The 20,813-nt window shown below is 60.5% G+C and overlaps 1 protein-coding gene across 1 annotated transcript in view; it reads right to left on the bottom strand.

Annotated features, from left to right (window-relative positions):
• LOC310892017 (uncharacterized protein) overlaps positions 1–20,813 on the bottom strand; it is a gene marked incomplete at its 3' end in the record, with an annotated part of 101,676 nt that overhangs the window by 26,738 nt on the left and 54,125 nt on the right. The window lies entirely within an intron of this gene.

The raw sequence follows: 20,813 nt of genomic DNA, 5'->3' as shown, positions 1-20,813 counted from the left end.
CCCCAGTGGTGCCAGTGACCTCTCTGGACTCACTGCACTGCATCCCCAGTGGTGCCAGAGCACTCTCTGGACTCACTGCACTGCATCCCCAGTGGTGCCAGTGCACTCTCTGGACTCACTGCACTGCATCCCCAGTGGTGCCAGTACACTCTCTGGACTCACTGCATTGCATCCCCAGTGGTGCCAGTGCACTCTCTGAGCTCACTGCAGTGCATCCCCAGTGGTGCCAGTGCACTCTCTGGACTCACTGCACTGCATCCCCAGTGGTGCCAGTGCACTCTTTGTCTCACTGCACTGCATCCCCAGTGGTGCCACTGCACTCTCTGGACTCACGGCACTGCAACCCCGGTGGTGCCAGTGCACTCTCTGGACTCACTGCACTGCATCCCCAGTGGTGCCAGTGCACTCTCTGGACTCACGGCACTGCATCCCCAGTGGTGCCAGTGCACTCTCTGGACTCACTGCAGTGCATCCCCACTGGTGCCATTGCACTCTCTGGACTCACGGCACTGCATCCCCAGTGGTGCCAGTGCACTCTCTGGACTCACTGCACTGCATCCCCAGTGGGGCCAGTACACTCTCTGGACTCACTGCAGTGCATCCCCAGTGGTGCCAGTGCACTCTTTGGACTCACTGCACTGCATCCACAGTGGTGCCACTGAACTCTCTGGACTCACTGCAGTGCATCCCCAGTGGTGCCAGGGCACTCTCTGCACTCACTGCACTGCATCCCCAGTGGTGCCAGTGACCTCTCTGGACTCAGTGCACAGCATTCCCAGTGGTGCCAGTGCACTCTCTGGACTCACTGCACTGCATCCCCAGTGGTGCCAGTGCCCTCTCTGGACTCACTGCACTGCATCCCCAGTGGTGCCAGTGCACTCTCTGGACTCACTGCACTGCATCCCCAGTGGTGCCAGTGACCTCTCTGGACTCACTGCGCTGCATCCCCAGTGGTGCCAGTGCACTCTCTGGACTCACTGCACTGTATCCCCAGTGGTACAAGTGCACTCTCTGGACTCACTGCACTGCATCCCCAGTGGTGCCAGTGCACTCTCTGGACTCACTGCAGTGCATCCCCAGTGGTGCCAGTGCACTCTCTGGAAGCACGGCAGTGCATCCCCAGTGGTGCCCGTGCACTCTCTGGACTCACGGCAGTGCATCCCCAGTGGTGCCAGTGCACTCTCTGGAAGCACGGCAGTGCATCCCCAGTGGTGCCAGTGCACTCTCTGGACTCACTGCGCTGTATCCCCAGTGGTGCAAGTGCAATCTCTGGATTCACTGCAATGCATCCCCAGTGGTGCCAGTGCACTCTCTGGACTCACTGCACTGCATCCCCAGTGGTGCCAGTGCACTCCTGGACTCACTGCAGTGCATCCCCAGTGGTGCCAGTGCACTCTCTGGACTCACTGCACTGCATCCCCTGTGGTGCCAGTGCACTCTCTGGACTCACTGCACTGCATCCCCAGTGGTGACAGTGCACTCTCTAGACTTGCCGGGGTGCATCCCCAGTGGTGCCAGTGCACTCTCTGGACTCACTGCACTGCATCCCCAGTGGTGCCAGTGCACTCTCTGGACTCACTGCAGTGCATCCCCAGTGGTGCCAGTGCACTCTCTGGACTCACTGCAGTGCATCCCCAGTGGTGCCAGTGCACTCTTTGGACTCACTGCACTGCATCCGCAGTGGTGCCACTGCACTCTCTGGACTCACTGCAGTGCATCCCCAGTGGTGCCGGGGCACTCTCTGGACTCACTGCACTGCATCCCCAGTGGTGCCAGTGCCCTCTCTGGACTCACTGCACTGCATCCCCAGTGGGGCCAGTGCACTCTCTGGACTCACTGCACTGCATCCCAAGTGGTGACAGTGCACTCTCTGGACTTGCCGGGGTGCATCCCCAGTGGTGCCAGTGCACTCTCTGGACTCACCGGGGTGCATCCCCAGTGGTGCCAGTGCACTCTCTGGACTCACTGCACTGCGTCCCCAGTGGTGCCAGTGACCTCTCTGGACTCACTGCACTGCATCCCCAGTGGTGCCAGTGCAATCTCTGGCCTCACCGCACTGCATCCCCAGTGGTGCCAGTGCACTCTCTGGACTCACTGCACTGCATCCCCAGTGGTGCCAGAGCACTCTCTGGACTCACTGCACTGCATCCCCAGTGGTGCCAGTGCACTCTCTGGACTCACTGCACTGCATCCCCAGTGGTGCCAGTACACTCTCTGGACTCACTGCACTGCATCCCCAGTGGTGCCAGTGCACTCTCTGAGCTCACTGCAGTGCATCCCCAGTGGTGCCAGTGCACTCTCTGGACTCACTGCACTGCATCCCCAGTGGTGCCAGTGCACTCTTTGTCTCACTGCACTGCATCCCCAGTGGTGCCACTGCACTCTCTGGACTCACGGCACTGCATCCCCGGTGGTGCCAGTGCACTCTCTGGACTCACTGCACTGCATCCCCAGTGGTGCCAGTGCACTCTCTGGACTCACGGCACTGCATCCCCAGTGGTGCCAGTGCACTCTCTGGACTCACTGCAGTGCATCCCCACTGGTGCCATTGCACTCTCTGGACTCACGGCACTGCATCCCCAGTGGTGCCAGTGCACTCTCTGGACTCACTGCACTGCACCCCCAGTGGTGCCTGTGCACTCTCTGGACTCACAGCACTGCATCCCCAGTGGTGCCAGTGCACTCTCTGGACTCACTGCACTGCATCCCCAGTGGTGCCAGTGTACTCTCTGGACTCACTGCACTGCATCCCCAGTGGTGCCAAGGCACTCTGTGGACTCACTGCACTGCATTGCCATTGGTGCTAGTGCACTCTCTGGACGCATTGCAGTGCATCCCCAGTGGTGCCAGTGCACTCTCTGGACTCACGGCACTGCATCCCCAGTGGTGCCAGTGCACTCTCTGGACTCACTGCACTGCATCCCCAGTGGTGCCAGTGCACTCTCTGGACTCACTGCACTGCATCCCCAGTGGTGCCAGGGCACTCTCTGCACTCACTGCACTGCATCCCCAGTGGTGCTAGTGACCTCTCTGGACTCAGTGCACAGCATTCCCAGTGGTGCCAGTGCACTCTCTGGACTCACTGCACTGCATCACCAGTGGTGCCAGTGCCCTCTCTGGACTCACTGCACTGCATCCCCAGTGGTGCCAGTGCACTCTCTGGACTCACTGCACTGCATCCCCAGTGGTGCCAGTGCACTCTCTGGACTCACTGCGCTGCATCCCCAGTGGTGCCAGTGCACTCTCTGGACTCACTGCACTGTATCCCCAGTGGTACAAGTGCTCTCTCTGGACTCACTGCACTGCATCCCCAGTGGTGCCAGTGCACTCTCTGGACTCACTGCAGTGCATCCCCAGTGGTGCCAGTGCACTCTCTGGAAGCACGGCAGTGCATCCCCAGTGGTGCCCGTGCACTCTCTGGACTCACGGCAGTGCATCCCCAGTGGTGCCAGTGCACTCTCTGGACTCACTGCGCTGCTTCCCAATGGTGCCAGTGCACTCTCTGGACTCACTGCGCTGCATCTCCAGCTAGTGCCAGTGCACTCTCAGGACTCACTGCAGTGCATCCCAGGTGGTGCCAGTGCACTCTCTGGACTCACTGCACTGCATCCCCAGTGGTGCCAGTGCACTCTCTGGACTCACTGCACTGCATCCCCAAAGGTGCCAGGGCACTCTCTGGACACACTGCACTGCATCCCCAGTGGTGCCAGTGCACTCTCTGGACTCACTGCACTGCATCACCAGTGGTGCCAGTGCACTCCTGGACTCACTGCAGTGCATCCCCAGTGGTGCCAGTGCACTCTCTGGACTCACTGCACTGCATCCCCTGTGGTGCCAGTGCACTCTCTGGACTCACTGCACTGCATCCCCAGTGGTGACAGTGCACTCTCTAGACTTGCCGGGGTGCATCCCCAGTGGTGCCAGTGCACTCTCTGGACTCACTGCACTGCATCCCCAGTGGTGCCAGTGCACTCTCTGGACTCACTGCAGTGCATCCCCAGTGGTGCCAGTGCACTCTCTGGACTCACTGCAGTGCATCCCCAGTGGTGCCAGTGCACTCTTTGGACTCACTGCACTGCATCCGCAGTGGTGCCACTGCACTCTCTGGACTCACTGCAGTGCATCCCCAGTGGTGCCGGGGCACTCTCTGGACTCACTGCACTGCATCCCCAGTGGTGCCAGTGCCCTCTCTGGACTCACTGCACTGCATCCCCAGTGGGGCCAGTGCACTCTCTGGACTCACTGCACTGCATCCCAAGTGGTGACAGTGCACTCTCTGGACTTGCCGGGGTGCATCCCCAGTGGTGCCAGTGCACTCTCTGGACTCACCGGGGTGCATCCCCAGTGGTGCCAGTGCACTCTCTGGACTCACTGCACTGCGTCCCCAGTGGTGCCAGTGACCTCTCTGGACTCACTGCACTGCATCCCCAGTGGTGCCAGTGCAATCTCTGGCCTCACCGCACTGCATCCCCAGTGGTGCCAGTGCACTCTCTGGACTCACTGCACTGCATCCCCAGTGGTGCCAGAGCACTCTCTGGACTCACTGCACTGCATCCCCAGTGGTGCCAGTGCACTCTCTGGACTCACTGCGCTGTATCCCCAGTGGTGCAAGTGCAATCTCTGGATTCACTGCAATGCATCCCCAGTGGTGCCAGTGCACTCTCTGGACTCACTGCACTGCATCCCCAGTGGTGCCAGTGCACTCCTGGACTCACTGCAGTGCATCCCCAGTGGTGCCAGTGCACTCTCTGGACTCACTGCACTGCATCCCCTGTGGTGCCAGTGCACTCTCTGGACTCACTGCACTGCATCCCCAGTGGTGACAGTGCACTCTCTAGACTTGCCGGGGTGCATCCCCAGTGGTGCCAGTGCACTCTCTGGACTCACTGCACTGCATCCCCAGTGGTGCCAGTGCACTCTCTGGACTCACTGCAGTGCATCCCCAGTGGTGCCAGTGCACTCTCTGGACTCACTGCAGTGCATCCCCAGTGGTGCCAGTGCACTCTTTGGACTCACTGCACTGCATCCGCAGTGGTGCCACTGCACTCTCTGGACTCACTGCAGTGCATCCCCAGTGGTGCCGGGGCACTCTCTGGACTCACTGCACTGCATCCCCAGTGGTGCCAGTGCCCTCTCTGGACTCACTGCACTGCATCCCCAGTGGGGCCAGTGCACTCTCTGGACTCACTGCACTGCATCCCAAGTGGTGACAGTGCACTCTCTGGACTTGCCGGGGTGCATCCCCAGTGGTGCCAGTGCACTCTCTGGACTCACCGGGGTGCATCCCCAGTGGTGCCAGTGCACTCTCTGGACTCACTGCACTGCGTCCCCAGTGGTGCCAGTGACCTCTCTGGACTCACTGCACTGCATCCCCAGTGGTGCCAGTGCAATCTCTGGCCTCACCGCACTGCATCCCCAGTGGTGCCAGTGCACTCTCTGGACTCACTGCACTGCATCCCCAGTGGTGCCAGAGCACTCTCTGGACTCACTGCACTGCATCCCCAGTGGTGCCAGTGCACTCTCTGGACTCACTGCACTGCATCCCCAGTGGTGCCAGTACACTCTCTGGACTCACTGCACTGCATCCCCAGTGGTGCCAGTGCACTCTCTGAGCTCACTGCAGTGCATCCCCAGTGGTGCCAGTGCACTCTCTGGACTCACTGCACTGCATCCCCAGTGGTGCCAGTGCACTCTTTGTCTCACTGCACTGCATCCCCAGTGGTGCCACTGCACTCTCTGGACTCACGGCACTGCATCCCCGGTGGTGCCAGTGCACTCTCTGGACTCACTGCACTGCATCCCCAGTGGTGCCAGTGCACTCTCTGGACTCACGGCACTGCATCCCCAGTGGTGCCAGTGCACTCTCTGGACTCACTGCAGTGCATCCCCACTGGTGCCATTGCACTCTCTGGACTCACGGCACTGCATCCCCAGTGGTGCCAGTGCACTCTCTGGACTCACTGCACTGCACCCCCAGTGGTGCCTGTGCACTCTCTGGACTCACAGCACTGCATCCCCAGTGGTGCCAGTGCACTCTCTGGACTCACTGCACTGCATCCCCAGTGGTGCCAGTGTACTCTCTGGACTCACTGCACTGCATCCCCAGTGGTGCCAAGGCACTCTGTGGACTCACTGCACTGCATTGCCATTGGTGCTAGTGCACTCTCTGGACGCATTGCAGTGCATCCCCAGTGGTGCCAGTGCACTCTCTGGACTCACGGCACTGCATCCCCAGTGGTGCCAGTGCACTCTCTGGACTCACTGCACTGCATCCCCAGTGGTGCCAGTGCACTCTCTGGACTCACTGCACTGCATCCCCAGTGGTGCCAGGGCACTCTCTGCACTCACTGCACTGCATCCCCAGTGGTGCTAGTGACCTCTCTGGACTCAGTGCACAGCATTCCCAGTGGTGCCAGTGCACTCTCTGGACTCACTGCACTGCATCACCAGTGGTGCCAGTGCCCTCTCTGGACTCACTGCACTGCATCCCCAGTGGTGCCAGTGCACTCTCTGGACTCACTGCACTGCATCCCCAGTGGTGCCAGTGCACTCTCTGGACTCACTGCGCTGCATCCCCAGTGGTGCCAGTGCACTCTCTGGACTCACTGCACTGTATCCCCAGTGGTACAAGTGCTCTCTCTGGACTCACTGCACTGCATCCCCAGTGGTGCCAGTGCACTCTCTGGACTCACTGCAGTGCATCCCCAGTGGTGCCAGTGCACTCTCTGGAAGCACGGCAGTGCATCCCCAGTGGTGCCCGTGCACTCTCTGGACTCACGGCAGTGCATCCCCAGTGGTGCCAGTGCACTCTCTGGACTCACTGCGCTGCTTCCCAATGGTGCCAGTGCACTCTCTGGACTCACTGCGCTGCATCTCCAGCTAGTGCCAGTGCACTCTCAGGACTCACTGCAGTGCATCCCAGGTGGTGCCAGTGCACTCTCTGGACTCACTGCACTGCATCCCCAGTGGTGCCAGTGCACTCTCTGGACTCACTGCACTGCATCCCCAAAGGTGCCAGGGCACTCTCTGGACACACTGCACTGCATCCCCAGTGGTGCCAGTGCACTCTCTGGACTCACTGCACTGCATCACCAGTGGTGCCAGTGCACTCCTGGACTCACTGCAGTGCATCCCCAGTGGTGCCAGTGCACTCTCTGGACTCACTGCACTGCATCCCCTGTGGTGCCAGTGCACTCTCTGGACTCACTGCACTGCATCCCCAGTGGTGACAGTGCACTCTCTAGACTTGCCGGGGTGCATCCCCAGTGGTGCCAGTGCACTCTCTGGACTCACTGCACTGCATCCCCAGTGGTGCCAGTGCACTCTCTGGACTCACTGCAGTGCATCCCCAGTGGTGCCAGTGCACTCTCTGGACTCACTGCAGTGCATCCCCAGTGGTGCCAGTGCACTCTTTGGACTCACTGCACTGCATCCGCAGTGGTGCCACTGCACTCTCTGGACTCACTGCAGTGCATCCCCAGTGGTGCCGGGGCACTCTCTGGACTCACTGCACTGCATCCCCAGTGGTGCCAGTGCCCTCTCTGGACTCACTGCACTGCATCCCCAGTGGGGCCAGTGCACTCTCTGGACTCACTGCACTGCATCCCAAGTGGTGACAGTGCACTCTCTGGACTTGCCGGGGTGCATCCCCAGTGGTGCCAGTGCACTCTCTGGACTCACCGGGGTGCATCCCCAGTGGTGCCAGTGCACTCTCTGGACTCACTGCACTGCGTCCCCAGTGGTGCCAGTGACCTCTCTGGACTCACTGCACTGCATCCCCAGTGGTGCCAGTGCAATCTCTGGCCTCACCGCACTGCATCCCCAGTGGTGCCAGTGCACTCTCTGGACTCACTGCACTGCATCCCCAGTGGTGCCAGAGCACTCTCTGGACTCACTGCACTGCATCCCCAGTGGTGCCAGTGCACTCTCTGGACTCACTGCACTGCATCCCCAGTGGTGCCAGTACACTCTCTGGACTCACTGCACTGCATCCCCAGTGGTGCCAGTGCACTCTCTGAGCTCACTGCAGTGCATCCCCAGTGGTGCCAGTGCACTCTCTGGACTCACTGCACTGCATCCCCAGTGGTGCCAGTGCACTCTTTGTCTCACTGCACTGCATCCCCAGTGGTGCCACTGCACTCTCTGGACTCACGGCACTGCATCCCCGGTGGTGCCAGTGCACTCTCTGGACTCACTGCACTGCATCCCCAGTGGTGCCAGTGCACTCTCTGGACTCACGGCACTGCATCCCCAGTGGTGCCAGTGCACTCTCTGGACTCACTGCAGTGCATCCCCACTGGTGCCATTGCACTCTCTGGACTCACGGCACTGCATCCCCAGTGGTGCCAGTGCACTCTCTGGACTCACTGCACTGCACCCCCAGTGGTGCCTGTGCACTCTCTGGACTCACAGCACTGCATCCCCAGTGGTGCCAGTGCACTCTCTGGACTCACTGCACTGCATCCCCAGTGGTGCCAGTGTACTCTCTGGACTCACTGCACTGCATCCCCAGTGGTGCCAAGGCACTCTGTGGACTCACTGCACTGCATTGCCATTGGTGCTAGTGCACTCTCTGGACGCATTGCAGTGCATCCCCAGTGGTGCCAGTGCACTCTCTGGACTCACGGCACTGCATCCCCAGTGGTGCCAGTGCACTCTCTGGACTCACTGCACTGCATCCCCAGTGGTGCCAGTGCACTCTCTGGACTCACTGCACTGCATCCCCAGTGGTGCCAGGGCACTCTCTGCACTCACTGCACTGCATCCCCAGTGGTGCTAGTGACCTCTCTGGACTCAGTGCACAGCATTCCCAGTGGTGCCAGTGCACTCTCTGGACTCACTGCACTGCATCACCAGTGGTGCCAGTGCCCTCTCTGGACTCACTGCACTGCATCCCCAGTGGTGCCAGTGCACTCTCTGGACTCACTGCACTGCATCCCCAGTGGTGCCAGTGCACTCTCTGGACTCACTGCGCTGCATCCCCAGTGGTGCCAGTGCACTCTCTGGACTCACTGCACTGTATCCCCAGTGGTACAAGTGCTCTCTCTGGACTCACTGCACTGCATCCCCAGTGGTGCCAGTGCACTCTCTGGACTCACTGCAGTGCATCCCCAGTGGTGCCAGTGCACTCTCTGGAAGCACGGCAGTGCATCCCCAGTGGTGCCCGTGCACTCTCTGGACTCACGGCAGTGCATCCCCAGTGGTGCCAGTGCACTCTCTGGACTCACTGCGCTGCTTCCCAATGGTGCCAGTGCACTCTCTGGACTCACTGCGCTGCATCTCCAGCTAGTGCCAGTGCACTCTCAGGACTCACTGCAGTGCATCCCAGGTGGTGCCAGTGCACTCTCTGGACTCACTGCACTGCATCCCCAGTGGTGCCAGTGCACTCTCTGGACTCACTGCACTGCATCCCAAGTGGTGACAGTGCACTCTCTGGACTTGCCGGGGTGCATCCCCAGTGGTGCCAGTGCACTCTCTGGACTCACTGCACTGCATCCCCAGTGGTTCCAGTGCACTCTCTGGATTCACTGCACTGCATCCCCAGTGGTGCCAGTGCACTCTCTGGACTCACTGCACTGCATCCCCAGTGGTGCCAGTGCACTCTCTGGACTCACTGCACTGCATCCCCAGTGGTGCCACTGCACTCCTGGACTCACTGCAGTGCATCCCCATGGTGCCAGGGCACTCTCTGGACTCACTGCAGTACATCCCCTGTGGTGCCAGTGCACTCTCTGGACTCACTGCACTGCATCCCCAGTGGTGACAGTGCACTCTCTGGACTCGCCGGGGTGCATCCCCAGTGGTGCCAGTGCACTCTCTGGACTCACTGCACTGCATCCCCAGTGGTGCCAGTGCACTCTCTGGAGTCACTGCCCTGCATCCCCAGTGGTGCCAGTGCACTCTCTGGACTCACTGCAGTGCATCCCCAGTGGTGTCAGTGCACTCTCTGGACTCACTGCACTGCATCCCCAGTGGGGCCAGTACACTCTCTGGACTCACTGCAGTGCATCCCCAGTGGTGCCAGTGCACTCTTTGGACTCACTGCACTGCATCCGCAGTGGTGCCACTGCACTCTCTGGACTCACTGCAGTGCATCCCCAGTGGTGCCGGGGCACTCTCTGGACTCACTGCACTGCATCCCCAGTGGTGCCAGTGCCCTCTGTGGACTCACTGCACTGCATCCCCAGTGGTGCCAGTGCACTCTCTGGACTCACTGCACTGCATCCCAAGTGGTGACAGTGCACTCTCTGGACTTGCCGGGGTGCATCCCCAGTGGTGCCAGTGCACTCTCTGGACTCACTGCACTGCATCCCCAGTGGTGCCAGGGCACTCTTTGCACTCACTGCACTGCATCCCCAGTGGTGCCAGTGACCTCTCTGGACTCACTGCACTGCATCACCAGTGGTACCAGTGCCCTCTCTGGACTCACTGCACTGCATCCCCAGTGGTGCCAGTGCACTCTCTGGACTCACTGCAGTGCATCCCCAGTGGTGCCAGTGCACTCTCTGGACTCACTGCACTGTATCCCCAGTGGTACAAGTGCTCTCTCTGGACTCACTGCACTGCATCCCCAGTGGTGCCAGTGCACTCTCTGGACTCACTGCAGTGCATCCCCAGTGGTGCCAGTGCACTCTCTGGAAGCACGGCAGTGCATCCCCAGTGGTGCCCGTGCACTCTCTGGACTCACGGCAGCGCATCCCCAGTGGTGCCAGTGCACTCTCTGGACTCACTGCGCTGCTTCCCAATGGTGCCAGTGCACTCTCTGGACTCACTGCGCTGCATCTCCAGCTAGTGCCAGTGCACTCTCAGGACTCACTGCAGTGCATCCCAGGTGGTGCCAGTGCACTCTCTGGACTCACTGCACTGCATCTCCAGCGGTGCCAGTGCACTCTCTGGACTCACTGCACTGCATCCCCAGTGGTGCCAGTGCACTCTCTGGACTCACTGCACTGCACCCCCAGTGGTGCCAGTGCACTCTCTGGACTCACTGCACTGCATCCCCAAAGGTGCCAGGGCACTCTCTGGACACACTGCACTGCATCCCCAGTGGTGCCAGTGCACTCTCTGCACTTACTGCAGTGCATCACCAGTGCTGCCAGTGCACTCTCTGGACTCACTGCACTGCATCCCCAGTGGTGCCAGTGCACTCTCTGGACTCACGGCAGTGCATCCCCAGTGGTGCCAGTGCACTCTCTGGAAGCACGGCACTGCATCCCCAGTGGTGCCAGTGCACTCTCTGGACTCACTGCGCTGCATCCCCAGTGGTGCCAGTGCACTCTCTGGACTCACTGCACTGTATCCCCAGTGGTGCAAGTGCACTCTCTGGACTCACTGCACTGCATCCCCAGTGGTTCCAGTGCACTCTCTGGATTCACTGCACTGCATCCCCAGTGGTGCCAGTGCACTCTCTGGACTCACTGCACTGCATCCCCAGTGGTGCCAGTGCACTCTCTGGACTCACTGCAGTGCATCCCCAGTGGTGCCACTGCACTCCTGGACTCACTGCAGTGCATCCCCATGGTGCCAGTGCACTCTCTGGACTCACTGCAGTACATCCCCTGTGGTGCCAGTGCACTCTCTGGACTCACTGCACTGCATCCCCAGTGGTGACAGTGCACTCTCTGGACTCGCCGGGGTGCATCCCCAGTGGTGCCAGTGCACTCTCTGGACTCACTGCACTGCATCCCCAGTGGTGCCAGTGCACTCTCTGGAGTCACTGCCCTGCATCCCCAGTGGTGCCAGTGCACTCTCTGGACTCACTGCAGTGCATCCCCAGTGGTGTCAGTGCACTCTCTGGACTCACTGCACTGCATCCCCAGTGGTGCCAGTACACTCTCTGGACTCACTGCAGTGCATCCCCAGTGGTGCCAGTGCACTCTTTGGACTCACTGCACTGCATACGCAGTGGTGCCACTGCACTCTCTGGACTCACTGCAGTGCATCCCCAGTGGTGCCGGGGCACTCTCTGGACTCACTGCACTGCATCCCCAGTGGTGCCAGTGCCCTCTGTGGACTCACTGCACTGCATCCCCAGTGGGGCCAGTGCACTCTCTGGACTCACTGCACTGCATCCCAAGTGGTGACAGTGCACTCTCTGGACTTGCCGGGGTGCATCCCCAGTGGTGCCAGAGCACTCTCTGGACTCACCGGGGTGCATCTCCAGTGGTGCCAGTGCACTCTCTGGACTCACTGCACTGCATCCGCAGTGGTGCCAGTGCACTCTTTGGACTCACTGCACTGCATCCCCAGTGGTGCCACTGCACTCTCTGGACTCACTGCACTGCATCCCCAGTGGTGCCAGTGCACTCTCTGGACTCACTGCAGTGCGTCCCCGGTGGTGCCAGTGCACTCTCTGGACTCACTGTGCTGCATCCCCGGTGGTGCCAGTGCACTCTGTGGACTCACGGCACTGCATCCCCAGTGGTGCCAGTGCAATCTCTGGACTCACGGCACTGCATCCCCAGTGGTGCCAGTGCACTCTCTGGACTCACTGCACTGCATTCCCAGTGGTGCCAGTGCACTCTCTGGACTCACTGCACTGCATTCCCAGTGGTGCCAGTGCACTCTCTGGACTCACTGCACTGCACCCCCAGTGGTGCCAGTGCACTCTCTGGACTCACTGCACTGCATCCCCAGTGGTGCCAGTGCACACTCTGGACTCACTGCACTGCATCCCCAGTGGTGCTAGTGCACTCTCCGGACCATTGGCACTGCATCCCCAGTGGTGCCATTGCACTCTCTGGACTCACTGCACTGCATCCCCAGTGGTGCCAGTGTACTCTCTGGACTCACTGCACTGCATCCCCAGTGGTGCCAAGGCACTCTGTGGACTCAGTGCACTGCATTGCCATTGGTGCCAGTGCACTCTCTGGACTCATTGCAGTGCATCCCCAGTGGTGCCAGTGCACTCTCTGGACTCACGGCACTGCATCCCCAGTGGTGCCAGTGCACTCTCTGGACTCACTGCACTGCATCCCCAGTGGTGCCAGTGCACTCTCTGCACTCACTGCAGTGCATCCCCAGTGGTGCCAGTGCATTCTCTGAACTCACTGCAGTGCATCACCAGTGGTGCCAGTGCACTCTCTGGACTCACGGCACTGCATCCCCAGTGGTGCCAGTGCACTCTCTGGACTCACTGCAGCGCATCCCCAGTGGTGCAAGTGCACTCTCTGGACTCACTGCAGTGCATCCCCACTGGTGCCAGTGCACTCTCTGGACTCACTGCACTGCATCCCCAATCGTACCAGTGCACTCTCTGGACTCACTGCAGTGCATCCCCAGTGGTGCCACTGCAATCTCTGGACTCACTGCAGTGCATCCCCAGTGGTGCCAGTGCACACTCTGGACTCACGGCACTGCATCCCCAATACTGCCAGTGCCCTCTCTGGACTCACTGCAGTGCATCCCCAGTGGTGCCAGTGCACTCTCTGGACTCACTGCACTGCATCCCCAGTGGTGCCAGTGCACTCTCTGGACTCACTGCGCTGCATCCCCAGTGGTACCAGTGCACTCTCTGGACTCACTGCACTGCATCCCCAGTGGTGCCAGTGCACTCTCTGGACTCACTGCGCTGCTTCCCCAGTGGTGCCAGTACACTCTTTGGACTCACTGCGCTGCATCCCCAGTGGTGCCAGTGCACTCTCTGGACTCACTGCACTGTATCCCCAGTGGTGCAAGTGCACTCTCTGGACTCACTGCACTGCATCCCCAGTGGTGCCAGTGCACTCTGTGGACTCACTGCACTGCATCCCCAGTGGTGCCAGTGCACTCTCTGGACTCACTGCACGGCATCCCCAGTGGTGCCAGTGCACTCTCTGGACTCACTGCAGTGCATCCCCAGTGGTGCCAGTGCACTCTCTGGACTCACTGCACTGCATCCCTAGTGGTGCCAGTGCACTCTCTGGACTCACTGCACTGCATCCCCTGTGGTGCCAGGGCACTCTCTGGACTCACTGCACTGCATCCCCAGTGGTGCCAGTGACCTCTCTGGACTCAGTGCACTGCATTCCCAGTGGTGCCAGTGCACTCTCTGGACTCACCGGGGTGCATCCCCAATAGTGCCAGTGCCCTCTCTGGACTCACTGCAGTGCATTCCCAGTGGTGCCAGTGCACTCTCTGGACTCACTGCACTGCATCCCCAGTGGTGCCAGTGCACTCTCTGGACTCACTGCGCTGCATCCCCAGTGGTGCAACTGCACTCTCTGGACTCACTGCACTGCATCCCCAGTGGTGCCAGTGCACTCTCTGGACTCACTGCACTGCATCCCCAGTGGTGCCAGTGCACTCTCTGGACTCACGGCAGTGCATCCCCAGTGGTGCCAGTGCACTCTCTGGACTCACTGCGCTGCATCCCCAGTGGTGCCAGTGCACTCTCTGGACTCACTGCGCTGCATCCCCAGCGGTGCCAGTGCACTCTCTGGACTCACTGCGCTGCATCCCCAGCGGTGCAAGTGCACTCTCTGGACTCACTGCACTGTATCCCCAGTGGTGCCAGTGCACTCTCTGGACTCACTGCACTGCATCCCCAGTGGTGCCAGTGCACTCTCTGGACTCACTGCACTGCATCCCCAGTGGTTCCAGTGCACTCTCTAGACTTGCCGGGGTGCATCCCCAGTGGTGACAGTGCACTCTCTGGACTTGCCGGGGTGCATCCCCAGTGGTGCCAGTGCACTCTCTGGACTCACTGCAGTGCATCCCCAGTGGTGCCGGGGCACTCTCTGGACTCACGGCACTGCATCCCCAGTGGTGCCAGTGCACTCTCTGGACTCACTGCACTGCATCCCCAGTGGGGCCAGTGCACTCTCTGGACTCACTGCACTGCATCCCAAGTGGTGACAGTGCAATCTCTGGACTCACCGGGGTGCATCCCCAGTGGTGCCAGTGCACTCTCTGGACTCACCGGGGTGCATCCCCAGTGGTGCCAGTGCACTCTCTGGACTCACTGCACTGCATCCCCAGTGGTGCCAGTGCACTGTCTGGCCTCACCGCACTGCATCCCCAGTGGTGCCAGTGCAATCTCTGGACTCACTGCACTGCATCCCCAGTGGTGCCAGTGCACTCTCTGGACTCACTGCACTGCATCCCCAGTGGTGCCAGTGCACTCTCTGGACTCACTGCACTGCATCCCCAGTGGTGCCAGTGCACTCTCTGGACTCACTGCACTGCATCCCCAGTGGTGCCAGTACACTCTCTGGACTCACTGCACTGCATCCCCAGTGGTGCGAGTACACTCTCTGGACTCACTGCACTGCATCCCCAGTGGTGCCAGTGCACTCTCTGGACTCACTGCGCTGCATCCCCAGTGGTGCCAGTGCACTCTCTGGACTCACTGTGCTGCATCCCCAGCGGTGCCAGTGCACTCTCTGGACTCACTGCGCTGCATCCCCAGCGGTGCAAGTGCACTCTCTGGACTCACTGCACTGTATCCCCAGTGGTGCCAGTGCACTCTCTGGACTCACTGCAATGCATCCCCAGTGGTGCCAGTGCACTCTCTGGACTCACTGCACTGCATCCCCAGTGGTTCCAGTGCACTCTCTAGACTTGCCGGGGTGCATCCCCAGTGGTGCCAGTGCACTCTCTGGACTCACTGAACTGCATTCCCAGTGGTGCCAGTGCACTCTCTGGACTCACTGCACTGCATCCCCAGTGGTTCCAGTGCACTCTCTGGACTCACTGCACTGCATCCCCTGTGGTGCCAGTGCACTCTCTGGACTCACTGCACTGCATCCCCAGTGGTGCCAGTGCACTCTCTGGACTCACTGCACTGCATCCCCAGTGGTGCCAGTGCACTCTCTGGAGTCACTGCCTTGCATCCCCAGTGGTGCCAGTGCACTCTCTGGACTCACTGCACTGCATCCCCAGTCGTGTCAGTGCACTCTCTGGACTCACTGCACTGCATCCCCAGTGGTGCCAGTACACTCTCTGGACTCACTGCAGTGCATCCCCAGTGGTGCCACTGCACTCTTTGGACTCACTGCACTGCATCCCAAGTGGTGCCGGGGCACTCTCTGGACTCACTGCAGTGCATCCCCAGTGGTGCCGGGGCACTCTCTGGACTCACTGCACTGCATCCCCAGTGGTGCCAGTGCACTCTCTGGACTCACTGCACTGCATCCCCAGTGGGGCCAGTGCACTCTCTGGACTCACTGCACTGCATCCCAAGTGGTGACAGTGCAATCTCTGGACTCACCGGGGTGCATCCCCAGTGGTGCCAGTGCACTCTCTGGACTCACCGGGGTGCATCCCCAGTGGTGCCAGTGCACTCTCTGGACTCACTAAACTGCATCCCCAGTGGTGCCAAGGCACTCTGTGGACTCACTGCACTTCATTGCCATTGGTGCCAGTGCACTCTCTGGACTCATTGCAGTGCATCCCCAGTGGTGCCAGTGCACTCTCTGGACTCACGGCACTGCATCCCCAGTGGTGCCAGTGCACTCTCTGGACTCACGGCACTGCATCCCCAGTGGTGCCAGTGCACTCTCTGGACTCACTGCACTGCATCCCCAGTGGTGCCAGTGCACTCTCTGCACTCACTGCACTGCATCCCCAGTGGTGCCAGGGCACTCTCTGCACTCACTGCACTACATCCCCAGTGGTGCCAGTGACCTCTCTGGACTCAGTGCACAGCATTCCCAGTGGTGCCAGTGCACTCTCTGGACTCACTGCACTGCATCCCCAGTGGTGCCAGTGCACTCTCTGGACTCACTGCAGTGCATCCCCAGTGGTGCCAGTGCACTCTCTGCACTCACTGCACTGCATCCCCAGTGGTGCCAGGGCACTCTCTGCACTCACTGCACTGCATCCCCAGTGGTGCCAGTGACCTCTCTGGACTCAGTGCACAGCATTCCCAGTGGTGCCAGTGCACTCTCTGGACTCACTGCACTGCATCCCCAGTGGTGCCAGTGCCCTCTCTGGACTCACGGCACTGCATCCCCAGTGGTGCCAGTGCACTCTCTGGACTCACTGCACTGCATCCCCAGTGGTGCCAGTGCACTCTCTGGACTCACTGCGCTGCATCCCCAGTGGTGCCAGTGCACTCTCTGGACTCACTGCACTGCATCCCCAGTGGTACAAGTGCTCTCTCTGGACTCACTGCACTGCATCCCCAGTGGTGCCAGTGCACTCTCTGGACTCACTGCAGTGCATCCCCAGTGGTGCCAGTGCACTCTCTGGACTCACTGCACTGCATCCCCAGTGGTGCCAGTGTACTCTCTGGACTCACTGCACTGCATCCCCAGTGGTGCCAAGGCACTCTGTGGACTCACTGCACTGCATTGCCATTGGTGCCAGTGCACTCTCTGGACTCATTGCAGTGCATCCCCAGTGGTGCCAGTGCACTCTCTGGACTCACGGCACTGCATCCCCAGTGGTGCCAGTGCACTCTCTGGACTCACGGCACTGCATCCCCAGTGGTGCCAGTGCACTCTCTGGACTCACTGCACTGCATCCCCAGTGGTGCCAGTGCACTCTCTGGACTCACTGCACTGCATCCCCCGTGGTGCCAGGGCACTCTCTGCACTCACTGCACTACATCCCCAGTGGTGCCAGTGACCTCTCTGGACTCACTGCACTGCATCCCCAGTGGTGCCAGTGCACTCTCTGGACTCACTGCACTGCATCCCCAGTGGTGCCAGTGCACTCTCTGGACTCACTGCACTGCATCCCCAGTGGTGCCAGTGACCTCTCTGGACTCACTGCGCTGCATCCCCAGTGGTGCCAGTGCACTCTCTGGACTCACTGCACTGCATCCCCAGTGGTGCCAGTGCACTCTCTGGACTCACTGCAGTGCATCCCCAGTGGTGCCAGTGCACTCTCTGGAAGCACGGCAGCGCATCCCCAGTGGTGCCCGTGCACTCTCTGGACTCACGGCAGTGCATCCCCAGTGGTGCCAGTGCACTCTCTGGAAGCACGGCAGTGCATCCCCAGTGGTGCCAGTGCACTCTCTGGACTCACTGCACTGCATCCCCAGTGGTTCCAGTGCACTCTCTGGATTCACTGCAATGCATCCCCAGTGGTGCCAGTGCACTCTCTGGACTCACTGCACTGCATCCCCAGTGGTGCCAGTGCACTCTCTGGACTCACTGCGCTGCATCCCCAGTGGTGCCAGTGCACTCTCTGGACTCACTGCACTGTATCCCCAGTGGTACAAGTGCTCTCTCTGGACTCACTGCACTGCATCCCCAGTGGTGCCAGTGCACTCTCTGGACTCACTGCAGTGCATCCCCAGTGGTGCCAGTGCACTCTCTGGACTCACTGCACTGCATCCCCAGTGGTGCCAGTGTACTCTCTGGACTCACTGCACTGCATCCCCAGTGGTGCCAAGGCACTCTGTGGACTCACAGCACTGCATTGCCATTGGTGCCAGTGCACTCTCTGGACTCATTGCAGTGCATCCCCAGTGGTGCCAGTGCACTCTCTGGACTCACGGCACTGCATCCCCAGTGGTGCCAGTGCACTCTCTGGACTCACGGCACTGCATCCCCAGTGGTGCCAGTGCACTCTCTGGACTCACTGCACTGCATCCCCAGTGGTGCCAGTGCACTCTCTGCACTCACTGCACTGCATCCCCAGTGGTGCCAGGGCACTCTCTGCACTCACTGCACTACATCCCCAGTGGTGCCAGTGACCTCTCTGGACTCAGTGCACAGCATTCCCAGTGGTGCCAGTGCACTCTCTGCACTCACTGCACTGCATCCCCAGTTGTGCCAGTACACTCTCTGGACTCACTGCACTGCATCCCCAGTGGTGCCAGTGCACTCTCTGGACTCACTGCACTGCATCCCCAGTGGTGCCAGTGACCTCTCTGGACTCACTGCGCTGCATCCCCAGTGGTGCCAGTGCACTCTCTGGACTCACTGCACTGCATCCCCAGTGGTGCCAGTGCACTCTCTGGACTCACTGCAGTGCATCCCCAGTGGTGCCAGTGCACTCTCTGGAAGCACGGCAGCGCATCCCCAGTGGTGCCCGTGCACTCTCTGGACTCACGGCAGTGCATCCCCAGTGGTGCCAGTGCACTCTCTGGAAGCACGGCAGTGCATCCCCAGTGGTGCCAGTGCACTCTCTGGACTCACTGCGCTGCATCCCCAGCGGTGCAAGTGCACTCTCTGGACTCACTGCACTGTATCCCCAGCGGTGCAAGTGCACTCTCTGGACTCACTGCACTGCATCCCCAGTGGTTCCAGTGCACTCTCTGGATTCACTGCAATGCATCCCCAGTGGTGCCAGTGCACTCTCTGGACTCACTGCACTGCATCCCCAGTGGTGCCAGTGCACTCTCTGGACTCACTGCAGTGCATCCCCAGTGGTGCCAGTGCACTCCTGGACTCACTGCAGTGCATTCCCAGTGGTGCCAGTGCACTCTCTGGACTCACTGCAGTGCATCCCCAGTGGTGTCAGTGCACTCTCTGGACTCACTGCACTGCATCCCCAGTGGGGCCAGTACACTCTCTGGACTCACTGCAGTGCATCCCCAGTGGTGCCAGTGCACTCTTTGGACTCACTGCACTGCATCCACAGTGGTGCCACTGAACTCTCTGGACTCACTGCAGTGCATCCCCAGTGGTGCCAGGGCACTCTCTGCACTCACTGCACTGCATCCCCAGTGGTGCCAGTGACCTCTCTGGACTCAGTGCACAGCATTCCCAGTGGTGCCAGTGCACTCTCTGGACTCACTGCACTGCATCCCCAGTGGTGCCAGTGCCCTCTCTGGACTCACTGCACTGCATCCCCAGTGGTGCCAGTGCACTCTCTGGACTCACTGCACTGCATCCCCAGTGGTGCCAGTGACCTCTCTGGACTCACTGCGCTGCATCCCCAGTGGTGCCAGTGCACTCTCTGGACTCACTGCACTGTATCCCCAGTGGTACAAGTGCACTCTCTGGACTCACTGCACTGCATCCCCAGTGGTGCCAGTGCACTCTCTGGACTCACTGCAGTGCATCCCCAGTGGTGCCAGTGCACTCTCTGGAAGCACGGCAGTGCATCCCCAGTGGTGCCCGTGCACTCTCTGGACTCACGGCAGTGCATCCCCAGTGGTGCCAGTGCACTCTCTGGAAGCACGGCAGTGCATCCCCAGTGGTGCCAGTGCACTCTCTGGACTCACTGCGCTGTATCCCCAGTGGTGCAAGTGCACTCTCTGGATTCACTGCAATGCATCCCCAGTGGTGCCAGTGCACTCTCTGGACTCACTGCACTGCATCCCCAGTGGTGCCAGTGCACTCCTGGACTCACTGCAGTGCATCCCCAGTGGTGCCAGTGCACTCTCTGGACTCACTGCACTGCATCCCCTGTGGTGCCAGTGCACTCTCTGGACTCACTGCACTGCATCCCCAGTGGTGACAGTGCACTCTCTAGACTTGCCGGGGTGCATCCCCAGTGGTGCCAGTGCACTCTCTGGACTCACTGCACTGCATCCCCAGTGGTGCCAGTGCACTCTCTGGACTCACTGCACTGCATCCCCAGTGGTGCCAGTGCACTCTCTGGACTCACTGCACTGCATCCGCAGTGGTGCCACTGCACTCTCTGGACTCACTGCAGTGCATCCCCAGTGGTGCCGGGGCACTCTCTGGACTCACTGCACTGCATCCCCAGTGGTGCCAGTGCCCTCTCTGGACTCACTGCACTGCATCCCCAGTGGGGCCAGTGCACTCTCTGGACTCACTGCACTGCATCCCAAGTGGTGACAGTGCACGCTCTGGACTTGCCGGGGTGCATCCCCAGTGGTGCCAGTGCACTCTCTGGACTCACCGGGGTGCATCCCCAGTGGTGCCAGTGCACTCTCTGGACTCACTGCACTGCGTCCCCAGTGGTGCCAG

The sequence above is a fragment of the Anser anser genome (genome assembly GCF_964211835.1).
Source record: "Anser anser genome assembly, contig: HAP1_SCAFFOLD_84, whole genome shotgun sequence".
Classification (NCBI taxonomy): Eukaryota; Metazoa; Chordata; class Aves; order Anseriformes; family Anatidae; genus Anser; species Anser anser.
This window is presented reverse-complemented; position numbering and strand designations above follow the sequence as displayed.